The 15,640-nt window shown below is 38.7% G+C and overlaps 1 protein-coding gene across 3 annotated transcripts in view; it reads right to left on the bottom strand.

Annotated features, from left to right (window-relative positions):
• POU6F2 (POU class 6 homeobox 2) overlaps window positions 1–15,640 on the bottom strand; it is a 750,988-nt gene that overhangs the window by 183,571 nt on the left and 551,777 nt on the right. The gene's annotated exons all lie outside the window — the stretch shown is intronic.

The following is a 15,640-nucleotide window of genomic DNA, read 5'->3' as shown; positions in this document are numbered from 1 at the left end:
GAAGTTATATTTCTGATGAAATTTGCCCTAAAACTACAGATGTAGCAACACTCATCCATCCCACATCGTGGCATGGATGGCGTGACTAGTGTGCCCACGTCTATGGTGTGCACGTGCGTACGCACGCACCCGCCACAGACTGCAATGGGCGAATGCCAGCTGCAAATAGTAGTGGTTCGGCGTGAGCCATGCTATGCCACAATGCATGTGCCTGTGCGCATGCATCGTGGCAATGATGTAGCGGGCTACATCTGTATCTAAGATTTTCACACAAGTCCTAAAAGTAGATCAAGAGAACCAAATCAAACAAATGAGACAAAAAATTAGACATGCTCATTGTTTTATTGAGGAAAATTATATCACATATCTGTGAGTGGCAAAAGTATGTGTACCTTTGCTTTCAGTATCTGCTATGACCCCCTTGTGCAGCAATAACTGCTTCTAAACATTTCCAGTATTTGTTGATTATTCCTGAACATCAGCTGGGAGGAATTTTACCCCATATACAAAACAACTTAAACTCTGTTATGTTGGCGGGTTTCCTCCCATGAACTGCTCGCTTCTGGTCCTTCCACAACATTTCGATTGGTTTAAGGTCAGAACTTTGACTGGGCCATTTCAAAACTTTAAATGTATTCTTCTTTAACCATTCTTTGGACAAATGACTTGTGTGCTTTGGGTCGTTGTCTTGCTGCATGACCCATGTTCTCTTGAGATGCAGCTAATGGACAGATGTCCTGACATTTTCCTTTAGAATATTCTGGTATAATTCAGAATTCATTGTCTTATCAATGATGGCAAGTTGGCCTGGGCCAGATGCACCAAAACAGGCCCAAATCATGATACCACCACCACTGTGTTTCACAGATGGATATGAAGTTTTCAACTTGAATGCAGTGTTCTTCTTTCTCCAAACATAACGCTTTTTATTTAAACAAAAAAGCTAGATTTTGGACTCATCTGTCCAAAAAACATTGTTCTAATAGTCTTCCAGCTTGTCCAGGTGATATTTAGCAAACTGCAGATGGGCAACAATGTCATTTTTGGAGAGCAGTGTCTTTCTCCTTGCAATCCTGCCATACACATCATTGTTGTTCAGTGCCCTCCTGATGGTGGACTCATGAACATTAACATTAGCTAATGTGAGAAAGGCCTTCAATTGCTTAGAAGTTACCTTGGGTTCCTTTGTGACCTTGCGAACTATTAGATGCATTGCTCTTGGCGTGATCTTTGTTGGTTTACCACTCATGAGGAGGGTAATAATGGTCTGGAATTTCCTCCATTTGCACACAATCTCTCTGACTATTGATTGGTGGAGTCCAAACTCTTTAGAGATGGTTTTGTAACCTTTTCCAACCTGATAAGCATCAACAACTCTTCTTCTGAGGTCCTCAGAAATCTCCTTTGTTTGTGGCATGATACACTTCCACAAACATGTGTTGTGAACATCAGACTTTGATAGATCCCTGTTCTTTTAAAAAGACAGGTTGTCCACTCACACCTGATTGTCATCCCACAGATTGAAAATACCTGACTCTAATTTCAACTTCAAAATATCTGCTAATATTCACATACTTTTGCCACTCACAGATATGGGATACTGGATCATTTTACTCAATAAAAAAAATTAGCATGTCTAATTTTTTTACTCATTTATTTGATTTGGTTCTCATTATCTACTTTTAGGACTTGTGTGAAAATCTGAGGTAGTTTTAGACCAAATTTCAGCAGAAATATAGAAAATTATGATGGGTTCACAAACTTTCAAATACCATTGTATTTGTATGCATATAAAATTAATGTAGCCAACAAACATGTATTGTTTACATACATTGCCCCTGTGTTGCGTGCATAGAACTAATGCATATATTCATAAACTTGGTGCTCTACATATTACATTTGTGGAATGTGCATAGTTTGCTGTTACCTTAAGACACCCTCTAAGAACTGCACTTATGTCCACTGAGCTTCAGAAAACGCAAAGTGCAAATACATGCAAAATAAACTCCGCACATGGGCGTATGTTCAACTCTACATCAGCCCCTTGGAAAGCAGTATAATTATGTAATATTTTTATGAACACTATAATTAATTATAATTATATGAATTAACTTTCCAGGCACAAAATAATTTATTTATTATAATTTGAATAAATTACTGAAATGATTAATTCATATTGCTCAAGTCCCAGCTGATGCCGCAAAAATACCATTTATATAGGAAAAGGTTTAGGAATACACATTTTTGTTTGTACATACAATCTGATACATATTTATTATCTGCAATGCTTGCTTTTTAATCTCTTTTTCATAGATGTTTAGTAATTAAACACAAATAGTATTTACATTACAATATGGATTCCCAGCCAACTAATTTTATGGTTTAGGCACTAGCATTCATGGTTGATTAGTCTTTAATTGCATAAATACCTCCACATTAGGTATGAAACAAGTTTCTCTCTTCTATTAGCATGTCATTATTTTTCATTGCTTCAAATAAGATTTAATTTTAGGATTAAGCGACTGATTCGAGGTTCCTGGGTGGAATTTGTCAAGTGCTTAGACAAATTTGACAGAATATTATATTAGTGCAATACATACTGTACACACAGTTTTTATAATACATATGATTTTTATAGGCTTTGTGTTAAAGTAGCAATATGTAGTTTCATTTCTAGAAGACCTGTTATTGAATTGGTTATGCATTTTACCTGAACATAGTAACAAGTGGACATATTGGGGAACAGTTATAAAATCTGATATGCATGCACTGTAATCAATAGGGGCAAAATAGATGTTTGCTTTAATCGTCTACACTGGATTAAAATATAAATGACTGCTATAAGTAATGACGTCAGAGAGAGTAAATAACAAAATTAGTTGAAAAATTAAAGAAGAGGAGGGCGCCTCCTAGTGTAATTTGATCTTAAAAACCTCTAATGCTTAACTCAGTGGTGGGCAATAAGCGACCTTCCAGCTGTTGCTGAACTACAATTCCCAGCATGCCTTGCAACCGTTTTAGCATGGCCAAATAGAAAAACTGTGGCAAGGCATGCTGGGATGTGTAGTTCATCAACAGCTTGGGGGCAGCTTATTGTCCACCCCTAGCTTAAATATATTGGGACATTCTATTCACGTTGTGCCCCTGCAATGTTCAGCTGAATACATCAACGTAGAATTGATGTTAGTGGACCCCCGTGTTTTGGATTTGGCAAAACCACCCTCAAGTATTTTGGTTTGGATTTCAGTTTTGGATTTCTTTAAAATTTATAAAAACAGCTAAAATCATGCTATTTAGACCTTTTTACATGCAATGCAAAACCCGAGATTAACTTCTATGGGGTATTTGGATAAATAAATGTTGTTACCCACCCATTCCAGCTGAACTTTGTGACCACTGTTTAAAATTGACATATTCGCTTTACAGAGAATATATATATTTCCCAATACATGTACATGCACATATACACTAGGGTTAACTTTGATAGGTGAAAGGTGGCTTGGAAAAGGGAAGCGACTGTGCAATACTGTACTACTACTATGCTAATGCCTGAAGAAGGCATCAGAAGGAAAAAAGACCCCTCCAGCCAGCATGGCATAACCTGCCCTTTTGCAAGGCCTGAAAATTTGTGTCCTCTGACGCAGACCCTGGCCCATGCTGTCGACCACTGGAGGGCGCAACTGAGTCCACCAAACAAAAAAAATTAAGGATGTCTCTTTCAAAGACATCCTTCTTTCACAAGGATGGCAGCCACGGGTTTAATTATTCGCAGCAGCCGTTATTCCTGACCCTCACTGCCAGGTCCGCCAGGTCTCTGCTGTGTCCAGGATGTCAGCACTGTCATGTCCTGTATAACAGTGCTGGAACTCACCCCAGGCCCTCTCCTTCCCTTCCTTTGGAGAAGAGCGAGCTCCCGGGTTGGGCAGGGGCTGAGAATATTAACAGTGCACACTGCACACTGATGTCAACTACATCTCCCAGCCAGGACTACTGATGACCAGGGCCAATGCTGCTGAGGTAGCAAGCCCAGGATTCTGATACCAGACAAAAACAAAGGACTTACACTGTATATATGTAATACCCTGCTATGCGATGTATTTCATCTGACACTGTGCATCGCGCTACAGCGCTACATTACACAGGCAGACAATTCCCAGCAGTCTCTGCAGCTGCTCATGTGGCCAGGAGCAGGTCACATGACCAGTGTCAAGCAGGTGACAGTTGGAAGTGAGCAGCAGTTAGAGAGTATGAGGTAACAGCCAGTGAGCAGGTTTGCGCTGCGAGCAGGTTACCTTGGGGTGTGTCCCTCCAGCTGTCAGTGAAGGAGACAGCAGAGTGGTGACTCGGGACCGGCAGCGGCGGTGTAAAGGAAGCTGCATATGACTGACAGCAGCTATATAAAGCAGAGTCGGAGTTAGTAGCTGAGCGCTTCAAGGTGGAACTCCTACCTCAGGAGGCCGGCGGCAAGGCGGAGCTTCTTTCACCTCAGACAGGCAGAGGGAGGCGGCAGAAGAGGCAGGTTCATCCCAGGGGAGCCGCTACAAGTGTAATATAGGAGCTTTTCCTTTTCTGGATAATAAATTGTTATTTGATATATGTTTTCTTCCAGCATTGGTTAATTATGGGTATACCACTACTATATCTTATAGTGTTTTAGCGCTGCAGTCTTTTCCTTAGGTAGTACAAGTATGAATTTCCACAATGTAGTTTAAACAAGAATTAAAATCCATCTGAGAGAAACTAATATGGGAGATACATACGTTATGTTGGCGGTTATTATGTCCACATACAGTACGTCGACTACATGATGTTGACTTGTGCAGTATGTTGACAGAGTACATGTCAACACATGGTTATTCCAAATTATTTGCTAGCTGAATATGTTTTAATATAGCAATAAAATAAGCAATTTATGCTGCAGTTCAGAATGCATTAGATTTTGTCTGTTCTTGATGTAACACAAACAAGTTAATTATGTTTTCTAGGGTTCAAGGATTTATTATCGAATAAGAGCGTGTTATAGTCAGATTTCAATGTGCAGATAGTTCACATGGTGACTTTCAAAATGTCACTTCCACATAGTGACAAGAATGCTCGTTTCTCCACTATTAGTAGTCTATCTGGACGAGTGTATAATCCCAAACCAAAGAAACAAGGGTGAGAAAGAGGTCACAAATGGCTGGAAGCTGTAATCTGAATTAACTCATAGATATAGTTTATAAAATAGAAAACTGATTGAACACAAAACAATAGGTAGACTTGCAAAGACTGTGGAAAGATGAAGCAAACAGAAATATTGATATAGTATATACACGTTTGAAATGTACAGGTATAAAATGAAAAAAACTACAAATGTTAAAAATGGCAGCATATGATATGTAATGCTAAATTCCTTTAGATAAATGTATTAGAGATAAATGGTTTGTTTTTTATTCTGTTATTTTCGCCCAATTAGTGCTAGTTCAGATTTATCATATCAGCTATTCAAAATACGTGAGAGCCAGATAGCCAATAAGATGACGTTTTTCAGATCCAAACATAACTGAGTAAAGCCGAACTGCTCATCTCTAAAATTTACATGGACTATTGGATTGCAGGTATGTTCTGAGGAAATCATGGGTGTGATCTGGGTGGCTAATTTGTCATGTAAGAGGGCCATAGGGTGGGATTGATAAATTATATGGTCACAGCATTCGCTATGCCACCATAGTTTGCTTTCACGCATAGAAATATATAATAACTGTTATAAGGTTTGACCAAGGGATATGTGATATTGTAGCATATTTTTGTGCGATATTGCAGCAATTTTGTGCTGATCAAATTCCACAGAGGAACAGGCCATTTTGCAAAGTTCTGGCAGCCAAAAGTTCTGCTTGATCCACCATTCCATGGAACAGAAATTTGCATTTCTCTGAATTTATATTGTGAACAGAGATTGTACAATGATAGTGAATTCATTCTGCTGTGTTGTGTGTTTGTTGCAGTACAGGAACACATAAGTACAAATTTCTCCGGTATATGTACAATATTTTGGAGTCAAAGGAAGAAAAAGGTGAATATTTTTTTTATGGATATTTTAGCTAATTCCATATATTTTTTTCATTCAATAAATCAATCCAAACTTGGTTATTGAGATTTTATTAAGCACCTCCCAGTGTGTTGTGAGAAGTGTATAAATGCACTATTTGTATGAGATAGGAAATAAAATTAAACTTTCTGAAACATTCTGTAGAAATGTGGTCCAGTAATATACAGGACTATTATTAGGTTTTTTTTTAATTCCCATGAACATTTCCTGTTGTCAGGTGTCAAAACCCATGTATGCTCCTTTATGACGACCTAGGAAGTTTTCATAGTGCCTAAAAGTTGATGGATTGGTCCAATTATGCCAGATAACTCATAATTCAGATAAAAAAGAACTGTGGAAGAAGATTGTGCTTTTCCTGAATGGGCAATTTGTTTTATAAAGTCAAGAAATTACAGCTAAGGATGAGAGAAAATAAATCATGAAAAAACTGCTTTACTATTGATCTTCTGCTAGATGTATCTGCCAGGATCCTTTCTTTTAGTTTTATGTACTTGAACTCATATTTTTTTCAACCCTTTCACTGCCTGAGAGGCCTACAAAGCTACACAAAGAAGATCTAGGCTGTATAATGTGTACTTAGGAAGGCCACATGGGGTTATTGTGTTTAGATCAGTTATTGTCTTTATTTTCCCATGTTATTAAATCATCCTAACATTTTAACGCATTGTAGTGACTCATTGAGGTCACTTGGCTAAGTGTCTATTAAAAGTGGATGTACTCATAGTGTAACTAATACCAGTGTACTGGGGACTAGAGGCTGAACAGGAACCATGACAAGTGGTAATTCTAAATATTCATACTTTCTAGTTTCCCCCCCTGTGACTTTCTATGAAAAATCTCATAATTTAAAAGTATGCTTTTTAGAGATGATCCAATGATCTTAGACTGTATTATAAAAAAAAAGTTATGCATATTCATGGGCAGTGCTTTTTTCTATGGGACTCCATGGTACATATAATCGCCACTTTTGTGTGTGTTTCCAACAGGTGCTCCGGTTTTCTCCCATAATCCACAATCATATTTGTCAGTTCATTGACCTCTGGCAATATATAAAACGGGACACTCATGTGACCTGTAATTTGCTGTAATTTGTAAAAAAAAAACACTCCTTACTTCCCCTAGATTATAAATAAGGTAAAACAGTTACAGAAGACAATTTCCACTTTGTCTGTTCACCAGAAGTTTAAATATGGAAAAGTAAGTATTGTGAGTCAAAGATTTTGGATGCCAATTATTCTGGACAGTACAGCCAATGACAAAAAACAGGAAGAAACCTCAGTATTCATCCAAATGTTCAGATTAATTTGTACCTATTGGCCCATATACTGGAGCTGTCTGCTGCTTTGAAAGCATGTCCTTTTAAGTGTTCATACATTTAACCACTTTGCCAGGAGGCTATTGATGTAAAATGATATGTCCAGTCCAATGATAACCACACTTTGGATTTTATTTTGGGAAGCATGTACAGGGAGTTTGGAAAATCCCTCTGCGGTGACTGTGTGCTCAGTCTGTGACAGACAGTGGCGGCTCCAGAAATGGGGCGGCAGTGCAGTCCAAAATTTAAATACTTTTATAAAACAATCAGCTAAATACCAAATCAGGCCCTTTTTTACTTATTCATTACGTATAGTAGTTAGCCTCCTAGCTATATTTACCACTATGTAAAATACAGTATAAAGCATTATCAGCCCCTGTAAACGTATATGCAGAAATATACCTATATGGATGCACATTGGCAGTTACACTACACCTGCAGGAAAGCTGTGGTACCTGTTTAGTGCTGAATGTGTAGTACCAGCAGTTCCTAGCCATTGGAAAGAAGCCAAAAGAAAGGATGGAATAAGCTTGCTGATGAGCTGCCCAAAGCTGGCTCGTGTTACGGATCAACCAGAATCCAGCTCCCTCTTCTCTGCCTGCGCTGATGTAACTCACTGGAGTGGCAAATTACATCAGACCTACAGCTGTAACCCGACATTATGATTAATTTGATCAGTAATTTCTCCTGTTTTTCATTTTAATCGGTGCGACTGTTCTGCTGTGACAGGTCTTTCAGATCTAATTAAGATAAATTTCAGAGTAAAAGACTTGGCAGAATTTTCAAGTCAAATGCAGGCTTCAAGTGTGAAGACCAGAGGCACTAATCAATCAAATTCTAGGGAAAAAATATGCAGGGCTTTAACTCAGCAATCAACCCATTAATACCTAAGCAAATTTCACATTCTCTTGGACTCTTTAATCATTCTCTCTAAACAGTCTGGCAAAGAATAAGCCTCTTATTATATGTATATGATCACAACACTGAATGAGCAACATGAACAAAATAGCCAAAAGCAGTCATGGCAATTCTTGCAGATCTTGGAACTCGAAATATTAAATGGCACCTTTTCCAAGTGATTTATCCTGAAACTGAACAAACATTATGCATACAGTATGTTGCCCTTACCTGCTGGTGCCTATAATGAGACCTGCTTGGTGTGTGGTTATTCTGGGCTTATTAAATGAACAGGAAAATTCAAAATGTATGTTTAGCCAATTTGATTCCAAATACAATTTTTGCCACTGAGTTTAAGCTTAGAAATAATATTTAAAAAAATCCTAGCAGAAATGCTTACACATATAAATATAAAGCAGTCACTAGAATAGTTAAGAACCACAACCTTGGGCTAAAATAAACAGTTTAATGTATTTAAAGTATCATTGTATTTCAAAGACAATACTTAAAATAATAACATCTAGTTATATTTACAAGTATTCACACAAGAGTGTCAGGAACTGTTCAGAGCTAAATAGAGATAATGCTGTGAGTTGTGGGGGAAGTTTTATTCTTTGTCCACTCCAAACTTATCAATGTACACTGCAGAGAGCCAATCTGGTGCCAACATTAGCTAATTGCTCAGAATGATGATGCCATTAAATGCTTAACTGCTTGTGACATATAACATCTAATAACTGTTAACTTTAAAATAATGAGACTGACAGCAGAATATAGCAGTAAAAATAACAAGAATACTAACTACAATATAATAACTACTGTGGTATTGAAAGGGTGGCCAGAATTAAAGATGACTAAGGGAAATCACATACTAACTCAGCTATCACATACATTGCTAATGCACACAAACACGACTAATACATGTGTTGGGGAAATTAGTGAAAGTGAGAATTAAGTGGGGAGTCAACACCCATTGCCGCTAATCAAGGTAATTATCACATGCATTGGAGAAAGGGGGGGGGAGGGGTTAGGGGAGGCAATGGCTACCCACAGCTTGCCCACTTCTCCACAGGAAGATTGCAGCAGCATTTTAGATTATCCATTTTGATACCAAAGTATACTAATGTAGTAGCCTCCATCTTGTCATGTGCAATGACTCATGCGGACACCAAATGTTGCAAACAAAACCTACACTGAAAAATGATCAGCCAGCTTTTGGCTGGAGAACCGCCTGAGGCACAGACACATATCTTAGCAAGGTGGGGCAGTACAGCCAGCCCCAATGTACAGTGGTCACCATTAAATACATAGCAGCACCTCTTACCAACGAAAGCAGGACTTGTATGTGTCCTCACCAATGTCACCCTTTGCTGCAACATCCCGGCAGAGAACATATCAACGTACTTCAATTTCCTATTCTTGGCACCCAACATTGGCCTCTAATCACATAGCACAACAGAGTTTTTACTTGTGACCACCCCACCCATGAAGCTGCCATCCATATACTAGTGCTAATCTTATTATGGTTTCTAGAAAGCCAAGACCTGTGCTGGGAAGCACATACATGGCTACCTTTACAGGGCACTGGCCAGACTGACAAGGAAGCAGAGCTACCAAAGGAGGAGGATTTACACTCTTCAACCCACTTGGAATGGAGATTCAAACACTAACCAAAGGTACTGGGATGTTCCCTGACTGACATGCTGGAGGCACCGGTGTCCAAATAGACTCACAATTTCCACGAGTCAGTAAAACATAAGATTTGCAGGGGTAGAAAGTATAGAACAAATTCAGGTGCAGACAAAACAGCAGCTGGTGGAGCAGTAGCTGCAGACACTGCAGATGGAGGCAATGAAGAAGTATCAGAGACAGAACTCAAGAACACCAGCACCAAGGACAGGCAGCAACTGTCCAGTGCATGGGGCCAAATGGACTTGCAGCAGTTGAGAACTGGAAGTTTCTTCCCAGTTGAATCATGTGATTACTGTGTGTTCAACATTATATTTATTGTCTATGGGCCTGATTCAGAGTCACATGCAAAGTAGCACGCAATTGTACTAGTGCTATAATAGGTGCAAAAGAAATGATTAAACATGCAATTCACTCTACACACCCACAACATGCTCACACCACACTTATCCTAAGTGCAATCCCCCATTATGACCCATTCAGCAGATAGTTCTCCAGCTAATGGTCATGCTACGCTGAATAGCCCGCAGATTCAGAAATCTTCATGCACAGTGTGAAAAATCATAGATGCGGTTGCTTTGCTTGTGTCTCTGAATCATATGTTCTTGAAGTTATCTTGGAAAAACCATTGCCCTAAATTTCTGCCCTGTGATTTGGTTTATCTATGTCAGGAGTTTGTGTGTACCAAATAGTACATTATTGATACAAGAACTATGGAGATGTTTCAGAGTTTCTGGATGGAGCAGCGATGCAAAAATATGGTAATGTCGCAGGAGGCGTCTGAAGAAAAGAGAAGCCTCCTGTCAGCATCGCAGATCCAAGTGCTGCATGCACCTTCATGGCCATCAGTCGTAATGGTCGTAGCCATCAGCTATCTGAGAAAGCCTAAGTTGGAATTCCTTTGCTGGGGCCAGAAAATCTGCGTCGGAAGCTGCAGACCCTGGCCTTGGCATGCCTACAAAATGGACCCCCGTGGCCATACACCCCCGGCCCAAGAACGATTGCAGCCTGTCAATCAGACTGTGGCTTTGAACAGGTTTTGTGCATTTGCAGTTCTCCAACCATTCTAGTTGTATGCATTTCTTCTATTACTTTTACAACATCTACTGTTGTAGTCTATGCTGTTATTGCACACTTACAGAGTTTAACATTCTCCAATCTAATACTCTAGCTAATGTTAGTGGCATAAAACATGATACTATAGGGTTGGGTAAAATTAATAACACCACTAAACATGTCTCACATGTTAAAACAGAGGCATAAATTGCATATGCATATAATTCAGCATGAGTTGCAGAGTGTTACACTGTTTGTTGCTGCTAGTGTGAAGTGAAGTGTGTTTGGCTTATTTTGCATAAGTCTACATTATTGTTAGAGCTCTGGTTTACTGTAGCACTCTACCGTAAAATCAGGTGGATCACTGCCCACTAAGGGGTCTATTCATTATGTTAATTATCGGTGTCTGAACGGGCCCCGATAATTAACATTTCAACTCGCTGCGAGTGATGGAGCAATTCATCATTGCTCCGATATGGAGAAAGCTGATCTGAAAATCAGCTGTTTCCCCAAATCTGCCTGTGCCTGTGTGACCTAGAGTTCACGCAGGTGCACACAGGTGCACAAAAGCCTGATGTCCAGTGGAAGGAGCCAGACAGGGGTAAAGGAATCTGAAAGGATCCCTCTTCGCAACCCAGGACTTTTTCCCATAGGGAAGGAGCGGGTTGCGGGAGCATTCGTCAACTGAAAATGGCGAATGCTCCAGCAGTCAAGCTATAAAAATATAGTATTTTCGGAGCTTGATGAATTCCTGTCCCTATACTAGTGTGAGGGGACAGTGTGCCATTTCGGGAGAGAAAGCTAAGTAGGAGATATGTCTGATATCTCCTGCATTACCTTTTTGATAAATGGTCCAAAGACTTAATTTCTACAAAAGCAGGTGAAAATTAACATGCTTTTGAAGAAATTAAGTGATAATGAATAGAGCCCTGTTAGTTCCACCTAGAGTTTTGTTTGTACAGATCTTAGTAACTCAATTCACTCTGACTCAAAGATGGTTATTTCTATATTCATGTAGTGACAGCTTCATGCACTATGACTATACATTTAAAAAATACTCACATGTCACTACACTTACTCTAATTGACAAGATGCAGCAAAGAAAATCAATTGACCAAGGTTAACTTTAAAAAACAGTACTGTTGTAAGATAAAACATATTTTACCGAATTCAATAGAAACTTATGAAATTTCCATTCAATGGAGATGTGTCAGGGAACAGTTTATGAATCTCAATGTGCAGTTGGATGATCTGCTAGTGTTAATATTTGTTCATTTTCCGGAACTTTAAGCCATTTCACCTTGGCAAGTCACTTTCATTTAATTTCCTCTCTGAAGAAACAACAGTATCTGTATCTCTCCAGAAATAATTGTTGTTATCCTTCAGAGTTTTTGAAACAAACAACATCATCATTCTGAATTACTGTCTTTTCTTGACAATTTTTGCATCACTCTAAACTAATATCCTTTCTATGGATTCTAAATAATGTAAAAGTACAAAACTGGTCAAAAAAAACAAAAGTCAAGAATTCTTAAATGAAATCTAAGCTGTCACATGTTAAAACTGGTTGTCATTCACCTACTAGTACAGAAAAGTATTACAAGCCTATCTCGTGTTCTGATGTTACACATCTGTGGGTTTCATTTAGAGTTAGGTGCATAGCATCATAAAAGGCAATTCTGCACCTGGTTAAACTACTGTATGTTGCAATGCAAGGTGCACCAATGCATTTATTCATATTGCATGCAGGGAAAATACTGGCTGCTTTTGCATGTAGCCCACAAATACTGGACAGCTTTTTTATATACTATCATTTAGAGTTTAGCACGATTATACTCCCCTTGCAACTGTAAGCCTGTACTAAGATATATAAATGTACCCACTCCCCATGTAGTGCAACATGGGTTTGCCACTGTGCAAATTTGTTATTTTGTTTAAAATTTGATTCTAAGTCTAAGGGGTAGATGGACTAAGCCTTGAAGAGAGATAAAGTGTTGAGAGATAAAGGGGTACTAAACAGTGTTAGGAGACACAGTGAAAAGTGATAAGGTGCCAGCCAATCAGCTCCCAACTGTCATTTTTCATACACAGCCTGTGAGATGGCAGTTAGGAGCTGATTGGCTGGCACCTTATCACTTTTCACTCTGTTTTCTAACACTGCTTAGTAAACAGACCTCCAATTACTAAACAATCAGTTCCCAGCTGTGATTTTTCAAACACAGGCTGTGACATCAGTTAAGAGCTTTTTGGTTGGTACTTTATCTCTCTCCACTATATCTATCTCCAAGGCTTAAGCCGGGTACACACTGGAGCAATGTCGGGACAATATGCTGTTTCGTAACGACATCTCTAATACATTGCTCAATGTGTATGCATGACTGCGCACTCCCGTGGTCACTAGCGACGGTCGCCAGGTTTGACGTGCTGCACACCAAACTTAGTGATATGGCTAATGACCAGTGCATTGTTGACGAATGACATAACGATGATTGTTCTGTCGTTCATTAAAGTTTTCCTGTGTGGATGCGCAATCACTGTTCACGGGCATACTTTCTGATGTCGGAACAAATGCCCGTTTATCCAATGTGTACCCAGCCTTAGTACATCTCAATGAGGCCCTGTATCTTTATTTGCATGCTTTGTAAAAGACACTAACATAAAATTAGATCTCTGCTTCATTACATTAGTATAACAAATGCAGTAAGTCACTAATTAATTAATTTGCAAGACTATGTATGTTCTAGGGCTTTCCCAACAGTTTATGAGATAAAATCTAGGTACTGTAATTTAATTTGTGTGATAATTGTATGGTAATCATCCTCTAGCCATTATTTCTAATCCTTAATGGTTTCCCCACTTGTGGAGTAGTACACTGCATTTACTGAATAGATGGAAGACCTTAGAGTTGCAAGCAAACGTAATTGTAAAATGCGACCAGAGGAAAAACTTGCGTTTTGCACCTGCATCTCCATGCAAGTAACAGGAGCAGATGCTCCACGTATATAATGAGAGGAGGATTGGCTTGACTTTTAGGGAAAAAATTACTAAGCATTGATTTTTATCCTTTAAAAATCAGTCTAAATCAATCAACATCGATGTATTTCAGAGGCTTTATTACACATTTACTAGCAATCAATTTTTTAATATAAATTTTAAGTGTTAATAAATGTGCGATTTAACCCATGAAACACAACATCAATGTTGATCAGTGAAGTAAATGTCCGGAGAGGACAGTGCATATAATGTGAGTGAAGTACGTAAGATGCAAAATCGAACAAGAAGCAAATATAACGTTTAATGTTCTTTTAACTGACAACACTAAGAAGCATATGGACAGCCACCCCCTTCCAAAACTGAGTAGTAGACTTTAATTTTTAAATCAAGTTTTCGGTACAATGTAGTCTTGATTTCAAACCACGGTTGCAGCACTTAAACATCATGTGCACTAATGGGTGTGACAGATGCCTGTGGCCATCATCATCATCAGCTGGCAACTTGCACAAGTGTTTGAGTAGAGCAAGCTATGTTCCCCCAAACAGACTTTTTACGGACCGTCATGGATGCAATTCAAGTTTTCATTTTAGCTGCCTCTACATGCCCCTGCGGATGGGATCTGGTAAAGCAAATTTCAGTAGAATTTGCTATGGCCAGCATACTAGACCCTGTCTGTATACTTAGCATATGGATGCTATTGGCATTTACCAAGAAATATCAGTTGATTGTAAGATAGATTTATAAATGGGTTCCGGACTATAGACAGACAGTAATTAGTTAGATAATGTCTAGCTAGACACCAGATGTTAGACAGGTAATAGTTAGACAAGGATAAAAGTTCAACACAGACAAAAGTCAGACACACTAAAGTTAGACATGTGAAAAGTTCGACAGGTACAAAAGGTTGACAGGGTCAAACGTTTGACATGAAAAAGATTGACACAAAAATGGTCGACACATTATTATTATTATTATTAGGATTAGGGTTAGGTTTAGGGTTAGGCACTTACTGGAGGGTTAGGTATAGGCACTTACCCCCATGGTTAGGGTTAGGCACTTACCCAGATGGTTAGGGTTAGGCACCAGGAGGGAGGGTTAGGGTTAGGCACCAAGGGGAGGGTAAGGGTTTGGGTGAAGATTAGGGCTAAAAAATAAAATTGTCGACCATTTTTGTGTCAACCATTTTCATGTCGAACTTTTGACCCTGTCGACCTTTTGTACCTGTCGAACTTTTTACATGTCTAACTTTAGTGTGTCTGACTTTTCTTTTTTCCCTGTCTAACTATTGACTGTCTAACAGCTGGTGTCTACCTAGACATTGTCTAACTAATTACTGTCTATCTCTTATACCACACCCTTTATAATCAAACTGCAAAAAAAGGTAAACAAAATCGATTTCAAATCTTTTTGCTATCCTAGCCCTTTGAAGTAGCAAATAAATAATTATATACATGCTATACTTTACAGTTTTATAGTATAACTCTTAGGACTTTTGATTGGTTATAATGCCTCTTGCATCCTAAAAGTCAGTAAGCATCTCTTGAAAAAAGAGCAAGAACAGAAAACACATATTACAGTACTGTAGTGTTGGTAACGTTTTG

Source organism: Taudactylus pleione, unplaced genomic scaffold (genome assembly GCF_031769625.1).
Source record: "Taudactylus pleione unplaced genomic scaffold, aTauple2 ptg000208l, whole genome shotgun sequence".
Taxonomy (NCBI): domain Eukaryota; kingdom Metazoa; phylum Chordata; class Amphibia; order Anura; family Myobatrachidae; genus Taudactylus; species Taudactylus pleione.
This window is presented reverse-complemented; position numbering and strand designations above follow the sequence as displayed.